Source organism: Callorhinchus milii, unplaced genomic scaffold (genome assembly GCF_018977255.1).
Source record: "Callorhinchus milii isolate IMCB2004 unplaced genomic scaffold, IMCB_Cmil_1.0 Scaffold8, whole genome shotgun sequence".
NCBI classification, from domain to species: Eukaryota; Metazoa; Chordata; class Chondrichthyes; order Chimaeriformes; family Callorhinchidae; genus Callorhinchus; species Callorhinchus milii.
In genome coordinates this window covers 5,825,536-5,846,855 of record NW_024704749.1, presented here as the reverse complement: position 1 = coordinate 5,846,855, position 21,320 = coordinate 5,825,536, and the positions used below count along the sequence as shown (strand labels likewise).

General features: G+C 44.0%; 1 non-coding gene across 1 annotated transcript; it reads right to left on the bottom strand.

The window, feature by feature from the left end:
- Positions 1-755: 755 nt before the first annotated feature.
- On the bottom strand, positions 756-827 carry trnaa-ugc. The gene has a single exon. It is a non-coding gene; the product is annotated as a tRNA-Ala (tRNA).
- Between the last annotated feature and the right edge of the window lie 20,493 nt (positions 828-21,320).

Sequence of the window (21,320 nt, the reverse complement as noted above, 5' to 3'; positions counted from 1 at the left end):
CATTTCCGTCTGTTTATTTTCAACTTTTTTTTGAAGCAATTCAGTGGATTTCTGTTGACATAGGAATAACATTTAAAAATATTTAGGAATCTAAACATAAGATGATTTTCCCCCCGACCCTTCCTCCACTAATCTCTATGCATCTGCCTATCTTCCTGTTTGCTTGAATCCGAGAGTTTGGTCCGTGTGCAAACTGGGAACGACAATAAAATTTATAGTTGTTTATAATTATTCTGGTCAGCGAATGCTTAATCAGGGAAATTCACACACCAGCCATTAAGCCCATGTCTTCTTAAAGACCCAATGTCGATTTACTTTCCCTTAAAGACTTTCTCTGCTCTTAAAACACGCAGAAACTCACAGAACACAAATTCGCTGTACAGTATATTCTGTGAAGCGCTTTGAGACGTATTGATTTAACGTCTCACCTGAAGTTCTGAACTTCTGATATTAAAGATCTATTCAAAAAGAGAAAGGAATTGTTTATCCCCAGTGTCCTTTCCTGGCTTAATAATAATAATAATAATAATCCTTGCATTTGATATAGCACTTTTCACGTCTTCTAGATGTCTCAAAGCTCTTCACAGAATACACTGTAAAGTGAATTGACTGTATATTTGTGGGCGAAACGAGGCAGCCAATTGCGCACAGCAGCGTCCCACAAACACTCGTGGATTGAAGTGACCAATTTTATTATTGTTGTTTATTGAAGGATTATTATCAGGCGTGTGGAGTAATGAAACTTTCCCAAGGTTTGGCCCTGCCGGGAATCGAACCCAGGTCTCTCGCTTGCAAGGCGAGTGCTCTAACCACTGAGCTACAGGACTCCTATTACTTTCCCTCCCTCCCCCCCCCCAGATAAAATCAGTCATTCACTTCATGGATGTTTGTGGGACATTGCTGTGTGAAAATTCGCCACCTTTAAATACACAGTCACTTACACTGCACGGAAAAAACTCTATGAAGCGCTTTCAGACGTTTTTGCCATGATGAGGCTAAACATCAAATGCAAGGATCATTACCGCAAAGTAATGTCGCGAGTCACCACCCTATTCTGATATTGTGGCTCATTCCATTGTCAAGTGACAAAGTAACTGTCTACACTCACACCCAAAAAAAGACAATTAGCCCCTAACTTGATCCTTCGTGTTAAACAGACATCCAGTTGATTTTGCAAGAAAAAAAAATCAATCCAGGGGTCATCTGTTCAGCGCATCAATGGGCTGCCTTTTTTGCTCAGTGACTATGTGCCAGGAAATCACCAGAATTAAGTGTGGTGTTTCATGGCTGAACTGTGCATGTACTTAGAGCCACTCTGTGACTGCCTGTGACATTAGGAAGGGTAATCAGATGGAAGCATTTCTACCAATTGACTCAATTTCCTCTTCGGGGGCTACTCTGAGTAGCTGCTTTCGAGTCCGATGTAAATACCTCTGTTGTTAGCTGTTTCGAATCACTGGCTCACATCTCCCGCTGCCACTGTTAGAATGACCGTGAAGCTGGGTCTGAGCAAACTCACTTCCTTCCCTTCCATGTTCTGCCGCTTCGGACCAGTTCGTAAGCCATCGGCCCGCACAACACACAGTCACTACACTTCATAGTAAGTGCTGCTGTTTGAAGATAATAATAATAATCCTTACATTTGACACAGCGCCTTATCATGTCATTGAGGTGTCTCAAGGCGCTTTACAGGAATATATTGTCAGTCGATTGACTGTATTTTCTGGGCGAAACTTGGCAACCAATTGCTCACAGCAGTATCCCACAAACAGTCGTGGATTGCATGACCAATTTTATTTTGGGCGGATTTATTGGCTAGGACAATGGGAGAGAAAGATTCCCTTATGTTTTCGAATAGCGCCATGAAAGAAAAGCTCTCTTCTCTTCGAAAAGAGATGTGCGATGATGTGCGCAAATTGGCTGCCGTGTTTCCCTACAAAATGCACAGTTGCTGCACTTTACAGTAAAATCCTGTGAAGCGCTTTGAGACATCCTAAAGTCAAAATATTCTGTGAAGCTATATCAAATGCAAGGATTATTATTATTATTTATTATTATCCTCACGTGGTGAAAGGTGCTATATCAAAATCAAAGATTACTGAATCAATACTCAAATCTACGATGAGTATATCGAGTTTAAGAAATGTTCTGGGAGTTGGCTTGAAATTTACCCTGCAGCAAACACAGAGGTCTGACCTCCAGCGCTAACCAGCTGGGAAAAGAGGAATTTAAGGGGAAGCAAGTTTTAGAAGGAATTATTTGCTAAAAAAAATATAATGAAGGGTGAGAGATTTTGGGAGGAAAATGTTAAGAGAATAAGTGAGAATTAAGAATCAGCTTGACAGTTAAGGCTTTTGACATGCTAATGTCTTTATTGAACTCTTCACAAACTTTGGAAGGGAGGGACTGTGTATTTTGTAAGCGAATTTGGCGTACAGTTTGCGCACAGTAAAGCCCCACCAACATTCACAAAGTGAATGACCGATTTTATCTGGATTTTATTGTTGGCCAGGACAGCAGGAGAAACTCCCTTTTCTTTTCGAACAGGATTTTTAACATCCACCTGTACACAGAGGTGGGACTTTGGTTTAACATCACACGCCAAAGGACGGTGCCTCAGACAATGCAGCTCTGAGCAAAAATCCTCCCCACACCCGCAGCCCGCCACTCTGCTCCCCAACACTACTCTGGAGCGTCAGCCTAGACTGTATCTTTTGAGACATGGTATTCCGGGCAGGGTTGAACCACTGTTTGCAGGACACTCCTGTGTGCAATTGGCTGCCCACAAAATATACAGTCAATTCACTTTACAGTATATCCTGTGAAGCACTTTGAGACGTCTCAATGACTCGATAAGACGTTATATCAAAAGCAAGGATTATTATTATTATTAAATCAAAGGTTATTTTATTTATCGGTCACATCGCTAACTCAGCAGCAATGAAGTGTGTGCGTGTGCGTGTGTGTGTGTGCGCGCGCGCGTGTGTGTGCGTGTGCATTGTGTTTGTGTGTGTGACACTGACATGTGTTGCTTGCAATTGGACCTTAACGTTCAAAAAGATGTCCGACAGGGAGACAAAGTGAGACACAGCGAGCCCAATTGTAAAAANGGCATTTACGATTATGGCATGTTAAAGCCTCCCTTCTTGCCAGTCTGGAAAACACAGCATGCCTTACACTGATAAAGGACTGAGACAGACTGGGCCAACCTTTGTGTTATATACACTCTGCTGTTCTGAAACATACTTGCTGCTTAACCCGGTGGAGGGCTTTAGGCTTTTTTTCTGAATGAGTTCCATTTCTCTCTCCATTTGGAGACTATCCAAGCTCCGGCTGAATGAATCATAATGAGGCATTATTATTTATCTACGCCTCACGGAAGCTGTCCTCCCATAGACTTTAGCGTCTGTCATCTTTTCTATAGCTGTTCCATTTCTGTGGCGTGCGTGTTGGTTAACGTGCTCGCCTGGCAAGCGAGAGGACCCGGGTTCAATTCCCGGGCGGGGCGAAACCTTAGGCAAGTTTCCCCTGATTTCCTAGCAGTAAGTAGGAACCCGGTTGTTAATCAATTGCCAGATCACTTTCCAGCGTTAATAATCTCTTCTTCAAAATATAAATGAGTAAATAAAAATTTGATCACTAAATTCATGAAGATTTGCAGGATACTGCTGTGCGCAATTGGCTGCCGCGCTTTGCCCACAAAATATACAGTATTTTCTATACAGCATATTGTGTGAAACACTTTGAGACATATCGATTTAACGTCTCACCTGAAGTTCTGAACTAAGACTGCGTCTGAGAGTTTTCCACAATCCTGCGCAATCTTAAATTTTAAGACAAAATGGGCAAAATGTATAATCTATGTGCCGGGCGCCGTATAAATGCAAATCATTTCATCATTTTCGCCAAGTAAAATCACAGTTTAATCTCCATATTTTAGGCATGGAGCAATGCACTTGATGTGCAGTTACTTGCAAGCGAAAAATAAACACTTGTATTTACCAAGGATCCATAATATTTGTCTTTTAAATCTCATAAACCCTTGCACCATAGTAAATCATGTTCAGACAGCCCAGGGCTCCAATTATACATTGAAGGAATGGCAAAGGACTACTGTATTGACAAGGTTGTGACAAGCCATTTCTTGCTGTGTTTTCTAAGTGCTTTCTCATGCAGGTCAGCCATAATTACCAACAGGAGCGGTGTGATAAAATGGATAGGCATCGCTCAGTGAAAGACAGGACACAATGATACATACAGCCGTACAGACCAGGCTGATGCTACAGTGCGGTGCTGGTGATATGGAGAAGGGGGAAGGCTGGGAGGGGGCGAGGTGGGGAGTGGGGGTTGGGGAGGGGTGTACCCCATCGTCGGAGGTGCCGCGCTGTGGATGAGATGTTAAGCCTGTCCATGTGGATGTTAAAGATACCACAGCGTTACTCAAAAGAGAAGGGAGTTTCTCCTGGTGTCATGGACAACAATCCTCCAAATAAAATCAGTCATTCACTTTGTGGTTGTTTGTGCAGCATAGATTTACAAGGTTAGTACCAGGGATGAAGGGGATGAGTTACGAGGATAGGCTGACCAATTTGGGCCTATATTCTCTAGAATATAGAAGAATTTGAGGGGATCTTATAGAAACCTATAAGACCATCAAAAGGCATGATAGAGTAGATAGTGGGAGATTGTTTCCCCGGTTGGAGAAACTAAAACCAGGGGTCACAACCTAAAATCAGAGGCCGGCCCTTTCGCACTGAGTTGAGGAAGAACTTCTTCACTCAAAGGGTGGTGAATGTATGGAACTCACTACCCCAAAGGGCTGTTGACGCTCAGTCCTTGAACATATTCAAGACTGAGTAGATATATTTCTTATTGCAAAAGGGATTAAGGGATTTGGAGATAAGGCAGGGTCAGGTTATTAGCTGGAGTTAGATTAGAAGATCAGCCATCATTGAATTGCGGGGAGGCTCGAAGGGCCAAATGGCCTACTCCTGCTCCTACATGTTATGTTATGTTATGTTATGTTATGTTATGTTATGTTATGTTATGTGGCACATTGTTATGTTCACATGGGCTGCTGCATTCGTCTTCTAATACACAGTCACTATACTTCATGGTGTCCCATTGCGCAGTGATTAGTGAAATCACCTCACAAGCGAGAGGATTCGGGATAAATTCCTGGGCGGCGTGAAATCTTAGGCAAGTTTCCTTACTCAGTAAGTAAGAACCCAGTTGTTAGTCGATTGGCGAATCGCTTTCCGGGAGTAATAATCCTTCAAAAAAAAAATGTGGTCACTTAATCCATGACTGTTTGTGGGACACTGCTGTACACAATTGGCTGCCACGTTTTGCCCACACAATATGCAATCAATCCACTTTACAATATATTCTGTGAAGTGCTTTGAGATGTCTCAACGATGTGATAAGGCGCTTATACCAAATGCAAGGATTATTATTATTATAATTATTATTCATAATTAACATGTCAATTGTAGGAAGGAGGGAGGACGAAATTACAGTCAGGAACTACATTCTGACTGCTCTGTGTTGCACTTCCATGGGTACATCAATACGTTATGTCACAGGCCACCGGCTAATATTTACATGAATGTAAATATTTTTTTAAACCCTTTCGTGCTTTATTTCTATGGATTTTTTCTGAAATTCTTAAAGCAAACATGACTCCACGCTCCATCAGGTTTTACTGGCGGAACCAGGGTGGCTTTGCTGTTCAACTGAGCACTGGGCGGGGGTGGAAAATAGTTTTTTAAAAAAATGTTTGTAAAAAGAAAGACGAGCCCAAGTTTAGTATTAACGAAATACGTTCTGTAGGGGCGAAGAAAGTAGAACAAAGTTAATAGCAACCTCACTGTATTTTGCAAGGAACGTGGCAGCCAATTTGATAGGGCGCCTTTCACATCGTCGAGACGTCCCAAAGTGCTTTGCAGACGCCCATCAAATTGGCTGCCGCGTTCCATGCAAAATGCACAGTCACTACACTTTACAGTGAACCGCCTTGTGACGTGCTCCTGACGTGAAAGGCATCGTATCAAACGGAAGGGGTCATGATGCAGCGAGTTGTTACGATCTGGAATGCGCTGCCTCTGAAAGGCTGGTGGAAGCAGATTCAATAATAACTTTTAAAAGGGAATTGGATATTTACTTGAAAGGAAAAAAAATTGCAAGGCTATGGGGAAAGAGCAGGGGAGTGGGACGAGTTGGAAAGCTGCTTCAAAGGGCCGGCACAGGCACGATGGGCCAAATGGTGTCCTTCTGTACTGTAAAGTTCTATGATTCTATGATTATCTATGACTTGCCCTTTTGGCCTGCCGAACGCACTATTAAGCCTCAAGACAAATTCCATGTTGAAACCGACTCCGCAAGAAGGAAATAAATGGAATAAATGCATGAGGTAAGACAATGAGTATTGGGAAAGACACCAATGGGAATAGGTTAGAGAGAGCTCCAATGGCATTCCGAGCAACAGCACACAACTCAATGTGCACAAATGATTTCCTTCTGTGCTGAGAGCAGCCTCTGATCCTATGATAATGCCCCATTATCGTCAAATATCTTTCCCCGTGACAGGGAGCAATTTTGCAGTGAGGTCATGGTGACGGTAAATGGATTAAGCCACTGGCAGGAAATTCCAATTTCCCCTTTTATCAATAAAGACCGCACGCTCTTACCATTGATTGCCTCACTGTACATCACGCACTCCTTCTGGACATCGCCTTTGCAGGCTTGGGAGAAAGTTTGCTTTCCTCGGTGCTGTTTTTGGGGGTCAGCTGGGTATCTGGCAGCACACTCAGAACCCTATTCCCGCACTTAAGAGGAAGCGAACAAGATTTAGAGTTCGACATGTGCAGTGTATACCACCCACGCATGGAAATTTCCCTGGCTAGGAATGTGCACTATCTCTCCCTGGAGGGACAGACCCTGTTTAACCTAATTTTCCCACAAAATACACAGTCCCTCCACTTTACAGTGTGTCCCGTGAAGCGTTTTGAGGTGCCTCGATGACGTGATAAGGCTCTACATTAAATGCAAGGATTATTATTAATAATTCCGGTGTGCATTAGGTGTAGGTTGGCAAGAGCCAAGGCCTTGGGGAAATCCCGCAGAAAGTGCACTGGGGGTAACTGCTGGAGCCTAGTCAGCTAAAAACATGTAGCTTGCCATTGAGAGCTCTGTCTGGCAAGCTTCTCTCTTTCCTGTTATTTAACGAAGACAACGGATATGGGCAAAGAGTACGAGCCTTGACATTAAGCGTCATGTTAGAAACCAGGCAAAGCTTCACCTTGAATTATATAACGGTGCAATAACAAAATACTCGGTCTCCGTACGTTACCGTGAAGTGCTTTGAGACGTCCTCCTGATATGAAAGGCGCTGTATAAAATTGTGTACGTCTCTTTTTAAGTCTCTTTCAAGAAACTAAATAAATAAAATAATAATAATAATTCGATCACTCGATCCACAACTGTTTGTGGGACATTGCTGTGTACAATTTTGTGCCACGTTTCATCCGTAAAATATAGAGACAACTCATTTTGCCGTATATTCTGTGAAGCGCTTTGAGACGTCTCGATAACGTGGTAAGGCGCTATATCAAATGCAAGGAATATTATATTATAAGAAAGTACATACGGAAAACAGGCTTCAATTTGCTGGTCTCAGATTTATTTTAATAAAGCGAAAATCGCCTTTGCAGTCTGAAGAGAAGGTGGAAATTTGGGCTAACACAAGGCTAGCAGGGTTAACTGATGAAGGTAGGTGGATTAGAGCAATGTTTACATGGTGTAGTTAACAAATCCAACTGAACTAACATTTACAGCAGTTACAGTGATTATAAAATCCTGTTAATGTGTTACATCTGGTTTTCTAGTTATGGAAAGTAGCTTATGGTTTCTTAAGAAAACAAAATATAGAATGTGAGCACTCCACTGCAAAACGGTGGGTAAGAGGGAAGAGCAATAATGTGATGGGGGCTGGTTCTGACATCTCCCCTGATAGGAAACAGCTTGAACTAGATATTTGCACGTCCTTTACAAAAACGACACCTTAGGAAATATTAGACGGTGTATAAATAGAAAATCCAAACAGTTTACTTCCAAAAAGATATACATGCGTACACACACACACACAGACACGGCTGTCTGGCTCAGCTTTCATGCTTGGAATTAAGGTCCATTTATTTGTTTTTTGCCATTCCAATTTCCTCTTCTCTCCTGAAGGTGCTATGGCATTGCTGGGTTTGGATTGTGTTAGATAATAATATTGATAATAATAATAATAATGTTTGCATTTGATATAGCGCCTCATCAAGTCTTTAAGACGTCTCAAAACCCTGAGTGTTGGTTGGCTAATGGATCTGGGGAAGGAGGGAGGAAAAATAGCTAACATTCATCTCACACGTGAAAGGACCCATGTTTAATTCCTGGGCAGGGCCTTAGGCAAGTTTCCTTACTCCGCACGCCTCTGTTTACCCAGCAGTAAGTTGGAATCCGGTTGTTAGTCGATTGGTTGATCGCTTTCCGGGGGTAATAATCCCCTAAAAAAAAATGTGGTCACTGAATCCGTGACTGTGTGTGGGACGCTGCTGTGCCCAATTGCCTGCTGCGTTTCACCCACAAAATATGCAGTCAATCCACTTTACAGTATTTTCTGTGAAGCGCTTTGAGACGTCGCAACGACGTGATAGGCGCTATTTCAAATGCAAGGATTGTTATCATTATATTACCGTTGCCGATCATACCGCAGCTGTGGATTCCACTGCACCTTTAAGAAGCTTTTACTTAAGGAGGATGGATCGTGATGTTTTTGAGCAAGACCGTTATTAAGAACGAATGCAATGGGGTATTAAGACATCTACTGGCAGAATTTGACAGGGCGACCCGAGTCTTTGCTGACAGATAATAGGAGACAACGCAAATGGACAGGCAAATTAATCAGCACTCAATTCCAATAGCAAAAAGTGCTCCCTGAATGCCATGGATCTTAATAGCCCAGCAACCATTTCTCCATTTGTTGGGCCCATGTAAAATTCTGCCTTGAATTGCTAGTGAGACATCGTTAATATTGCAAGCCATCTTTATCAACGCTTTTTTAACGAATGAAAAATGAACCGTTTGAAAAGCTTAGCGGACGTCTGGGCTGGCTCCTTTTTTGGGACTGCACATCATTTATTTTTTCTGCTAACCTGTTCTGAATCTATTTTATTTTATGTAGAACCTTTTTTCTTTCTCCAAAGGGTAACTCGATTATGGTGGAACGAAAAAAGCACATTACCAGCGAAATGGAATTGATCGTCCGATGTAGGGAATGGGTATCGCTTACGCAAATGAAATGGATATCGCGGGTGCTCGCGCACAAACACACGCACATATATGCACACGCGCACACACACACACACACATATACACAAATGTACACACACATGCACACACACACATACACACATATATACACCTACACATACACACACACAAACACACATATACACATACACATATACATACACACACACACAAAGCAGCCAGACAAGACAAAGTCTAAATTCAACCTTGACGAACGTTATTCTAGTCCAAATGAAGTCAATCTTTGACAAATATGGAGTCCCGTAGTGTGATGGTTAGCGCACTCGCCTCGCAAGTGAGAGGATTCCTGCATTCAGTTCCTGGGCAAGGCAAAACCTTAGGCAAGTTTCCTTGCTCCACAAGCCTCTGTTTGCCTTGCAGTAGGAAGGAACATGGTTGTTTTTCGATTGGTGGATTGCTTTCCAGGGGCAATAATCCCTCAATATAGAAAACATTCGCCGCTCAATCCACAAGTGTTTGTGGGGAAGCTGCTGTGCACAATTGACTGCCGCGTTTTCGACACAAAATACACAGTCACTCCACTTTGCAATATAGTCTGTGAAGCACTTTGAGATGTCTCAACAACATGATAAGGTGCTATATCAAATGCAAGGATTATTATTACTATTACAAAATCACTTTGACTCCTTTTGCGTCTCTTCCGAACTCTTCTTTCTTTCCCCTCCCTCTACCTCATCCCATCAACAAAAAAAACATTCCTCCCACTTTCTTGCAGGTCAGATTTTACAAGAGGAGTACTTCCTATGCTCCGAGACTTATGTCTATTTTTTGCATTTCCTTGTGTGTCTCAGTGTTGGCGTTTGCCAACTCTACATTAGAATAGGATGACCTACAATCTAGGAACCTGACCCGGAGAATGCATTGAAAACAATCCAGCCTGATAAAGATCCCAGCAAGTCAACAGTGCCAGTAAACAAGATGGTAGGATACAGGGACAATATTGTGGGCCTGTTACTTTCAGAGTTGTAAACGAATTGTGTGTGTGTGTTTTCTCCTTTTACGCTCGCACGGATGATTAAAGAATAAGTCTTATTTGATCATATCTAATCCTCGTGCAGCCACAACCCCGGCAGCTGGATCCAAATTAAAGAACGGATTAGATAAGCATTTGCAATGGATTAAATAGATATCGTTCTTCTTATATCATCTCAATTCTGCATATAATCTTCTCTGAGTTTGTGGGGATCCACACACACACATTTCTGATCTACTTAAGACTTCCAAAATGCAAACTTATTAATATTTATTTAATCGATTGCGATAGGAACTCCTCCCTCTCCCCCCTGGCTCAGGGTCAGACTCCGCCACTGTCAAGCGCTCCAGTACGCTACCCCGCCCAAAGGCCGCTGTATAAATGCAAACTGTTGTTGTTGTTGGAACTGCCGCAGACTTCACCCCTAAAAAAGACTGCTGGTACAATCCTCCCTTATACAAGCCTTTTTTGTTGTTCCACCAATTGAGCTGTTATTGCTTGAGGGTCATGGCCTACAACATACAAACTAAGGCAGAGGTATAATGGGTCTAAATTGCCCAGAATATTTCCTTGGTAATGAGTGTGCCTGAAAATTGCACGAGGGTAATTTTCCATCTGCACAAAACCTTAGAAGTGTGGAGCAGGTGCTCAGCGCTCAGGAAAAAGCAACCCAGAAAATTACAGGCATTAAGTTGCGACAATTTACAAAATATACAGTAGCAGTTTGCAAAAACTACATCAGCTCCTGGATTCAACTGCTGAACACTGACTACCACAAACCCCTGGGGAAAGGGGTGGGTTGGGGATGGGGGGGGGCGGAGTAAGAAAACAAGCGCAGAGATTCATCTTACAGGTGACTTGACTCTGACTTGGAGAGAGCATGAAATACGTGCCTCAAGCGTGACTTTGGGACCTGGTGGTGTGGATCGTTTTACATCACGGCTGCTTTATCTTTGCTTCGCAGCTGTCCCGGGGAGCGGGGGATACCGACACGCAAGTGGAGCGCCAGTGATTAATAGTAACAATCCTAATAATAATCCTCGCATTCGATACAGCGCCTTATCACGTCATCGAGACGTCTCAAAGCGCTTCACGGAATTTATTGCGCAATGGTTTGACTGTGCATTTTGTGGGAGAAACGCGGCAGCCAACTGCGCACAGCGGTGACCCACAAACAGTCGTGGATTGAGTGACCAAATTATTATTTTTTTAAGGGATTATTACCCCCCTCCACCAAAAAGTGATCCGCCAATCGACTAACAACCGGGGATCCTACTTACCACAAGGTAGTGTGGAGTAAGGAAACATTGCTGCGCGTAATTTACTGCCGCGTTTCGCCCGCAAAGTAGAGTCAATCCGCGTTACAATATATTCTGTGAAACGCTTTGAGAAGACACAACGACCCGATAAGGCGCTGTATCAAATACAAGGATTTTTTTTTGTAAGGTACTAAAAAATGTATTTTTATCCGCAAGATTTCCTCCCGGACTCTCTAAATAAATGCTTACAGCAATAAACAAACTTCTGGAGGGAGACAGAGCTCGCTTGGCAAAGGGAAATTATGTCCCATTATCTGGTAGGAAGGATAGTATTTGACAATTAAGTACTTTGGCTGACATGCACCAGCTGGAACTTTTTAACAAAACTCACATCAGCCAAGATGCAAAATAGTCACTGCAACATCAACAATCTGCTGAGGGGAGAGGAAGCAAACCAGAGAGGAACTAATAAGGGCGATGTAACTAAAAGGCTGAGCATTGAGCAAAAAGGCTAATAAGTACAATTTTTTGGGATGAGGCCAACAGTCTGTATCTGCTACTATTAAGTGCTCCAATTAACCCTACCCTGTATAAATGCAAGTTGTTGTTGTTGCTGATGTATTCGGTCACCCTCTTACCGCTACCCTTTCCCCGCCCTCTACCCACTCCTGACCCCAACCACCAGCTCGGGCACAGATCCCTGACTATCCGACATCTTGGGACGTCCTCCTGACGTGAAAGGGACTACACAAATGTAATTTGTTGTGGTTGTTGACGGTGGCGGTACCTTGCTTTGCTCCAAATGGATTGGCGGCAAAATCCAAGCCGGGAAGTTTAGCTTCAGGGTAGGAGGAAATTCACCTTGTGAGAAAATAACAGCTACAGATGGCAATGGTTCAAACGGTTGGAAAAACAAATGTTGCGAGAGGACTTGACAACTGACCTCTGCTCCATATTACCACTCACCTTTCCTCCCAAAGTACGGAATCTCATTACTCCAACGCACAAAATCACTAACCTTTCTGATTAAAATACTCATTCCTCTGCACTCTTTGCTGATTGATTGCCCACACTTACTTTATCCAGAAATTAAACACTCCAAAGCCTTAATTAGGATAAAGTTGTGGGTGATAAATTTAAGTTTACATGAAGCAATTCGATACAGCGGTAGTGGGGGTGGGGGGGGAGGGGGAGAGTGGGGGAAGGGGGTTTAAATTGCAGGATATAAATGAGCTCTGGAGCTGTGACTCTCATTCAAATCTCTGCATTAGTTTTATTAAGCGCAAGAACTTTGCATCGGGTCCAAAATTGTGTTGACTTTCCTTTTTAAAGCACTCGCAACAACCAGTGCTCATTCACTTTAGCGGGATATAAAGCACCCTGTCTCAGCTAAATTAATCTTGAAAGATAATATTGATCCAGACAGTCCTGGTTGCACAGTCTCTCAGCAGCGCAGACCATCCTTGATCAATAACTGACTGAAAGGAGGTATATTTCACAGGTACACTTGTCTGTTCCTTACCACAATCTGTCACACACCTTTCAATAATCTAATAGACCTAATGTGTGAAAATTGATTTGGTGGGGCGAATGCAAACGGACGCATGATTTACACCCTATATTGTATCGATAGGATTAAATTGATTCCAGCCAGCAATAAAATATTTAGGTAAATCTCACCGGTGCTTTTAAAACTCTGTCAGCACGAGCTGAGCATCACAGAAATTGGAGTGATTGGAAAAAACGGCAGCTTTGTTGAAGGAAAGACAAAAGACGTCATATTGGCACAGTTTTAATTATCTCATCGCTTTTATTCCGCACTTCTCCCCTCGAGGATGGAAACTTTGAGGAGTCCCGTAGCGCATTGGTAAGAGCGCTCGACTGGCAAACGAGAAGACCCGGGTTCAATTCCCAGGCCAGGCGAAACCTTAGGCGAGTTGCCTTTACTCCGCACGCCTCTGTTTGCCTAGCAGTAAGTAGGAATCTAGTTGTTAGCTAATTGGCAGATCGCTTTCCTCGGGTAATAATCCCTTCTAAATAAATAAATAAATAAATAAATAGGTCACTTAATCCACGCTGTTTGTGGGACGCTGCTTGCTGCAATTGGCTGCCGCATTTCGCCCAGAAAGCATGTAGTCAATTCACTTAACAGTATATTCTGTGAATTGCTTTGTGGGGTTGTGATAAGGCGCTATATTGAATTCAAGGATTATTATTATATTGAAACCTGTAGATCGTTGTCTTGGTCGACCACACTTGGAGCACTGTACACTGTTAGTTTTGGTTGCCATATGACAGGAAGCATTAGAGGGAGAGAGAGAGAGCGAGAGAGAGAGAGCACAGTGCAGATTTAACAGGATGTTACTACGGATGAGTGAATATAACTATCAGGAAAGATTGCACATGTCAGAGTCTTTCTTTCTAGAGTTGAGACGATTGAGAGGGAGGGGACCAGATAGAAGTTTTTAAGATCATGAAAAAGTTCGATAAAAGTGGATGTTGGTAATAATAATCCTCGCATTTGATATAGCGCCTTATCAGGTCGTTGAGATGTTTCAAAGTGCTTTGACTCGATGGGCCGAATGGCTTCTTTCTGTGCTGTAGATTTCGATGTTTCGTCCAGCCACATTCAATGTCGGCCAGGACACCGAGAGAGAGAAACTCCCTTCTCTTTTTGAATAGCACCGTGAGATCTTTAACTTCCATCTGAACAGACCTCGGTTTAATGTCTCATCTGAAGGATGGCACTCCCGACAATGCAACATCGCCCCAGCGCTGAATTGGAGTGTCAGCTTAGACTATTTGCAGTAAAATGCTGCGAAAGGCTTTGAGATGGCTTCCCACCATGAAAAGCGCAGGCTGTATAACATGTAAGGATTGTTATTTATAATGGAGAAATTGAGATTGGTGAAAAGGGTCAGCTTTCCGCCTTGATCCACCTGTCAATGGAGCTTGGACTCCAGAGTCACTGTGGTCAATAGAAATCCCAGCAATGATTCACCACTGAAACCTGTCTGATTTCAACAGTGGAATCTGGTTTCTCGTTGGATGAAGTGATTATTGTTCGTGGATATTAATAATAATTATAATAATCCTTGCATTTGATCCTTTGGATTTGTTGGTGAGACATCTCATGCAAAGCGCTTTGTAGGATTTTTTCTGTGAAGTGCAGTGACTGTGTATTTTGTATTCAAATGCAGCAGCCAATTTGCACACAAAATATACACACCTCTGTTTACCTAAACAGGAACCCATTTGTTAGTCGATTGGCGGATCGCTTTTCCGGGGGTAATAATTCCTTAAAAAAAAATAATAATAATAAATTGGTCACTTCAATCCACGACTTTTTGTGGGACGCTGCTGTGCGCAATTGGCTGCCGCGTTTCTCCCACAAAATATACAGTCAATTTACTTTACAGTATATTCTGTGAAGCGCTTTGAGACGTCTTGAAGACGTGATAAGGTGCTATATCAAATGCAAGGATTGTTATTATTGTATATCAATTGCAAGGATTATTATTATCATACGCCTTGCTTTCCTTTCTGAACAAATGTACAGACCGTCGGAGGAAAGGAGCCTGACATTGGTGGGATATCTCCATGTTGCTGGACGAAAATTACTTTGTTTGTCCCAGCCAAATGCGTTTCGAACATCAGCCTGTAAAAAGTGTTAGGGTTGTTGCAATGGTGTTCAAAAAGCAAGGGGCTGATCGCTGGCTGGTGCCTGTGGAGTGCGTCACGCTGTTTCGGTGATGGATTTTACTTGAACTTGTGAACTGGCTGTGTTCTGAGAATCAATCCAGGACCTTGCTCGATTCCTCAACAGTCCCAGGTTCTTTTTACTTATATAGAGAGAGAGAGGTTGGAATATTTTGCGTCTCCAGTGCTTCGATAAACAATTTGAGTCCTTCGATTGAGGCAATTCCCTGGGAGAAACGGTGCGTTCAATGCGAAAACAACCAACGCAAAATTTGTGTTGAATTTTAACCCCGTAACTCACACCAGGTTCTTTAAGCGACAGAACGGTTGGCGATAGGCATGTGTGAAGTTGTAATTTCCATACAAGTGCGGCCAGGGGAGAAAAGGGAGTGAGTGTGCGATTTAAAAGGCTGCCCTTCTGTGTGTCTGATCAGGGGGGAGTGCTTGAGGTGGGATGGGGGTTACGGGTTGGGATATGGGTGGGTGGGGGGCGGGGGGGAAAGAGAAAGTAATATATTTAACCACTTGATTGCCATCAGCCAGTGCCATTCCTTTCGAGAAGGTCCAGAGGTTGGTTTCATGCTTTTATTTGGGGGAGACATGGAACGGTGTGTGTGAAGGGGTGGGAGGGTGCAAAGCCTTAGTTCAAGCTTTCCTCCCTCCCCCCCACCCCATCACTATCTCTCTCCACCCACCAAGGTTTTAATCCGTCATGTATAAATGGGTTCAACTTCTCAGTTTGTGGCCTGTATATAAGAACATAAGAATTTGCCGGACGAAAAAAAACCAAGGTCCATCCAGTTTGCCGTGTCCCAGACTATACACTGTATCCCGAGATATTATTTCCTAGCAGAAGTCTATCGAGTTTGCTCTTGAAAGAATCGACCCTTTCTGCTTCCACCGCCTGTTCCGTGCCCGTGGCACGGTCAGGGTTAAAGTGTCCACAGGACTCCCACGTGACCCGCATCTGGCGAGTGAGGTGTTCTCAAGCAGTCTTTAATCAAAAAGGTATGTGTGGACGTTGCGTGAATTCCATCAGCCCTTTGCTGCCCTCACAAAGGCAGAGAGAGAGAGAGAGAAAGAGAGCAAGAGACCCCACCTCAAACCACGCTCCCTTCACAGCTTCACGCAGTATAGTTACCAGTGGTACAATAAACGCTGTGACCTTTCTGATCAACGTAACCTCTGGAACACTAGGGGGTACGCAATCGTCACCTTAACCCACTTCACCGCTAAGCGTATATCGCCCTCCTCCCCTCTTCCCCCATCCCCTCTTCCCCACACCGGATTCAGTGTCGGCTTCAGCGCAGATTTATTCTCCCTCCGTCAGCGTATTTGTTTTTGCACATAAAACACGGAGTTGCCAAAATGTTGCAATTGACACATAAAAAACGACCATCCACCCTTTGCGGAGAGAGTGCGGCATTAAGAAATTTTTCCAATCGTCTGTGTCTCTCGCTTTAGGGAGCTCCGAGACGCTACCCTTTGTGATGGGCGCTGTCTAAACATCGCGGCTGTGCAGCCAGGCTTTGATTCTGATTTTTTTCCAACGGCAACGGATATTCCTTGCTTTATTGTCGAGTTCCGAAATGTACCACGTTCAACAATTGAGACAATAATGAAAAGCATGTTCCCTCCCCTCTCACTCCCCCCCCCCCCCCCCCTCTCACGTTGTAGAATCCGAGCACCTTGTTTAAATCGAATCTATTTCTTTCGGGCAACACCCAAAACACTTAATTCTTTTTTTTAATATAGATATATATATATTCTCTGATCTTATAAGTATCAATTTTCAGTTGACGTTTCGAACAATATGACAAGTGTTTTCATTTTTTGCTTAAGAGTGCATCGAAAATATATGTGTGTATGTATGTATATATAAATATATATATATATTTTATATATATATAAAAAAAACTGTTCTGTTCTGAAGTTTTACATGACCCCACAATTCAACTTTGTAGGATTTTTAACATTCGGCATTCATAGCGTATCAGATTTTGTGGATGTTAAGTGATCAAACGTGTGTGTGTGATTTATAAGGTACAAACGAAACTCAGTCTCAAAGGGATCGGGCTGGGGGGAGCCAGTGAATTCTTTTCCCCAAGACACTGCCAAGAAAAAGGAGAGCAAGAGAGAAATTAAATCCAGGGAGATTCTTTGTTGACTGACATTGTTCGTTTGAAATGACAAGACTTTTTGGACACCGATAGTGCAGCGTTCAGAGCACCTCAAGTGAAAGGCACCTCCACTGTCCCACAAGAGGCTCCTGTTATCATCGGAATAAGCAGTACTCTTCACAGAGGAGCAAAGATGGGTGACAAGTGTGTCGGTCTGGCTCAGTTGATCAGAAAGTTGTGGTTCCAAGCCCCCACGTTAGGACTTGCGATCGCATAGTCAAAGATACATTCTAATGCAGAGGTGGAGCCATGTGCATTGTCGGAGGTGCCGTCTTTCGGATGAAACGTTAAGCCGAGGCCCCATCTGTGCCCGTTCTGGTGGGCATTAAAGATCCCACGGCGCTATTCGTAAAGAGAAGGGAGTTTCTCTCTCACGATGCCCTGGCCGACAATCCCCCCCAAATAAAATGGGTCACTCACTCCACGGCTGTTTGTGAGACACCGCTGTGCGCAAACCGGCTGCCGGGTGTCTCCCACAAAATACACACAGTCGATCCACTTTACGATATATCTGTGAAGCGCTTTGAGATGTTTTGAGGACGTGATAAGACGTTCTGTGAAATGCACAGATTATTACGACTGTTATCTCTGACTGCCCCGAACAGCTTGCGTTTGAGCTTTGCATGTAATCAACCTAGAATGTCTGCGCACAGCAACTAGCAATAATTCACAATTTTCACTGAAAAGGGCAGTTCAAGCGATGCGGAGTTCAGTCACAGGATATTTATTCAGATACAATAAACAGTAACAGGCTTCGCTGTCTCCTGTCTTGTGACTTTGGACCCCGACATATCAAATGTGACATTTTTCAACTAAAACAGTTGGATCGCGAGTGGGACGTTCACCTTGGGGTCAAGTGTAGTTTGACTGGTTTCCGTGGAAACCAAGGGCCGGTCTCGGAAAAAAGAAAACTATTCAGCCACGTCAAAACTACTCATCAAGTCTCATCATTATTGATGCAGACTCTTAAGATGCTTGATGTGCAAAAGACGTAAGTCATCCCAGTTTCGAAGCGCGTCATGATAATTGTGTGTATAAAAAGATGCCACCTTTGGCACAACTCAGGAACGTACATATTTCAATCGCTGCCTCCCATCCAGGAGGTCACGCAGTAACATGGGAGCGAAGGAAACCGGTCATCATTACAGCTTGATTTGCTAAAATAACGTCAATTGCTATCTCTCAATCCCACCGATTCCCATCATCATCATCATCATCATCATCATCATCATCATCGTAATCATACACTACCCCTAACCCTGCCTCCAAGTTGTCAAGTCTGCTGTTCACTGTCATCCCATTTCACGGTCTTTGCCTCCTGTTCACTATTATCCTGTGCTTGCTGGAGTCACATAGCGCAGTGGTTAACGCTCTCATCTTGCAAGCGAGAGGACCTGGTTTCGATTCCCAGCCGGGGTGAAACCTTAGGCAAGTTTCCTTATACACTGCTGTGCTGTGCGCAATTGGTTGCCAGGTTTTGATCCACTTTACAATATATCCTGTGAAACGCTTTGAGACGTCTCAGTGCTGTGTAGTTTTGAACACCCATGTTCGTTCGCAAAACAACAACAAATTGCATTCTGTACGACGTCCTTTTGTACACCGTGTGAGGTGTCTCGGAGCGCTGAGCAACAATGACTTTGAGCCAGGGAGAAAGAGGAGCTGACCGTAAGCATGGATGTCACCTGCAGACTGGCAGAGAGGGTTGCGAGGCGGAGGGATCGAGGCAGGGAGAGCCAGAGGTTTGGGACCTAGTGGCTGAAAGCACGGCCGTCGATGGTGAAGTGGCGGGGGGGGGGAGTCGAGGAACCTGGATGGACGCACCAGCTTTCAAAGGTTGGCCTTAATGCCGGAGCTCTATTGATCTCCCGAACAATAAACATTGACAGCGGAATAAACTTCGGCGAAGATTTCCGATCAATTTCTATTGACTCCCGGAGAGAGACCGGGTCCATTAGTGACCGAGTGTCTTGCAAAGCCATCAGAATGCGTTCACGTGTGTGGGGTGGGGGAGAGGAGAGAGAGGGGAAAAGCAACAGCCACTAGAACGTTTTATTTGGCGGCATTGGCCTTACACTAACTTCTCAGCCATCTGACGTCTGAGGCCACGTCAATATGAACCGGATGCCCATAAACAACGTGGGAAGTGTGAGAGGTATTCATCAAGAAGTTATGGAGAGTGTATCCTGCATTGCATATAATCAGTTCCACTCTAATAATGAGTTCCACTCTTGCCCTGACGCTAATGGCTATAAAAAAAACACAATTCAGCTCCTTTCTCTCTTTCTCTCTCTCTCTCTCTCTCTCTGTCTCTCTCCCTGTCTCTTTCTCTCTCTCTCTCTCTCTCACTCTCGCTCACTCTCTTTCCTACCGACATGGGATAATAGCCTTGATGTTCTCAGGGGCAGGAGGAAGAACTTTTGAAAGCATCCGATGTGCATTTCCTTTTTGCCACCAGGCGATATATATTCAACAATGTGACTACAATCGATCTCAGTCAATAGCACTTTCCTACATCCCACTGCCAAGGAGGCGTGCCTTAATGCACATTCCAGTTCGGATGTTAATTTTTAATAGCTACAATATAATATTTAGTATTTTTAGCTGCCAACATTCTTCCCCCCCCCCCCCCCCCAAAGGGCATTGTTTAAAGGGGTGCTGAGGTCTCGGGTTGAATCTGCCTGTCCAGGTGTGTGCTAAAGATCTTGCGGCGCTATTCGAAAAGAGAAGGCAGTTTCTCTCTCTCGCTCCCAGTGTCCTGACCAACAATACGCTAAATAAGATCGGTCGCCCAAACTCCATGGCTATTTGTGGGATGTTGCTGTGCGCAGTTGTGCTGCTGCGTTTGCCTTACGAATACACTAGTCATTCCATTTCACAGGGTACGCTGCGAAGTGCTTTGAGACGTCCATCTGAACTGATAAAAGGCGCTGTAACAAATCCAAGGATCGTTATCGTTATTAACGACACGAGCGATAATAAGCCTTACGTTTGACACAGCAGGAGGACATCTCAGAGCGCTTCACACTGCAAAGTGGTGTGACTGTGTGTGAGTTTGCAGCAGGCGAACGAAACGATTCTTGTTTTGAAATTCACATGCCAGTTCCATTTCCGTGAGTTAACAGAATTCCACGCTATATTTACAGCAAAGTACGGCACTGTTGACAGCTCTCGGTTCCCAGAGACCAGTGTTTACCCCAGGCCGGGATGGGGAGGAGGGGGGTGGGGGGGGGGTGGTTGAGGGGGAGTGGGAGCTTGTGTCGCTTTCCCAGAGTTAGGATCGAGCTCTCTTGGGCTTGATGTCTCGTCCTGGTTAAAGAGCATTTCCTAAGATGGAATTTTTGCCAAAGCAACACTCCAGGAGCCATTAAAACGGTATATGCCCCCTGGGATCAGTGCTGTGACTTGCGGCTACTTACCCCAATGGTTAAGAAGCTTTGCGGAGTGAGTGTCATCAATCAGTTTAACACCTTAGAACAACCAAGGATTGTAGTTGACACTAGTGGTCGCAGCATTAAACCACCCCATCTCCTCCTTCTCTCCCCCACCTCCCACACACACACACAGTTTTTAATGAAGAGGGTTTCTCCTGCATTCAGTCTGACAGACCACGTTTGCCATTGCAGATGTAACTCAAGAACAACAACTTGCATTTTTATAGCGCCGTTTACGCAGTGCAGCGTCTCGGAGCACTTAACAATGGCGGAACCTGACGACGAGCCAGTGGGGGAGGGAAGAGGTGACTGCCTAAGCACGGCCGAAGAGAAAGGTCTTCAGTCCCAATCTAAAAGAGGGGAACTCACCACCCATGTCGAATTGAAGGGACGTGCG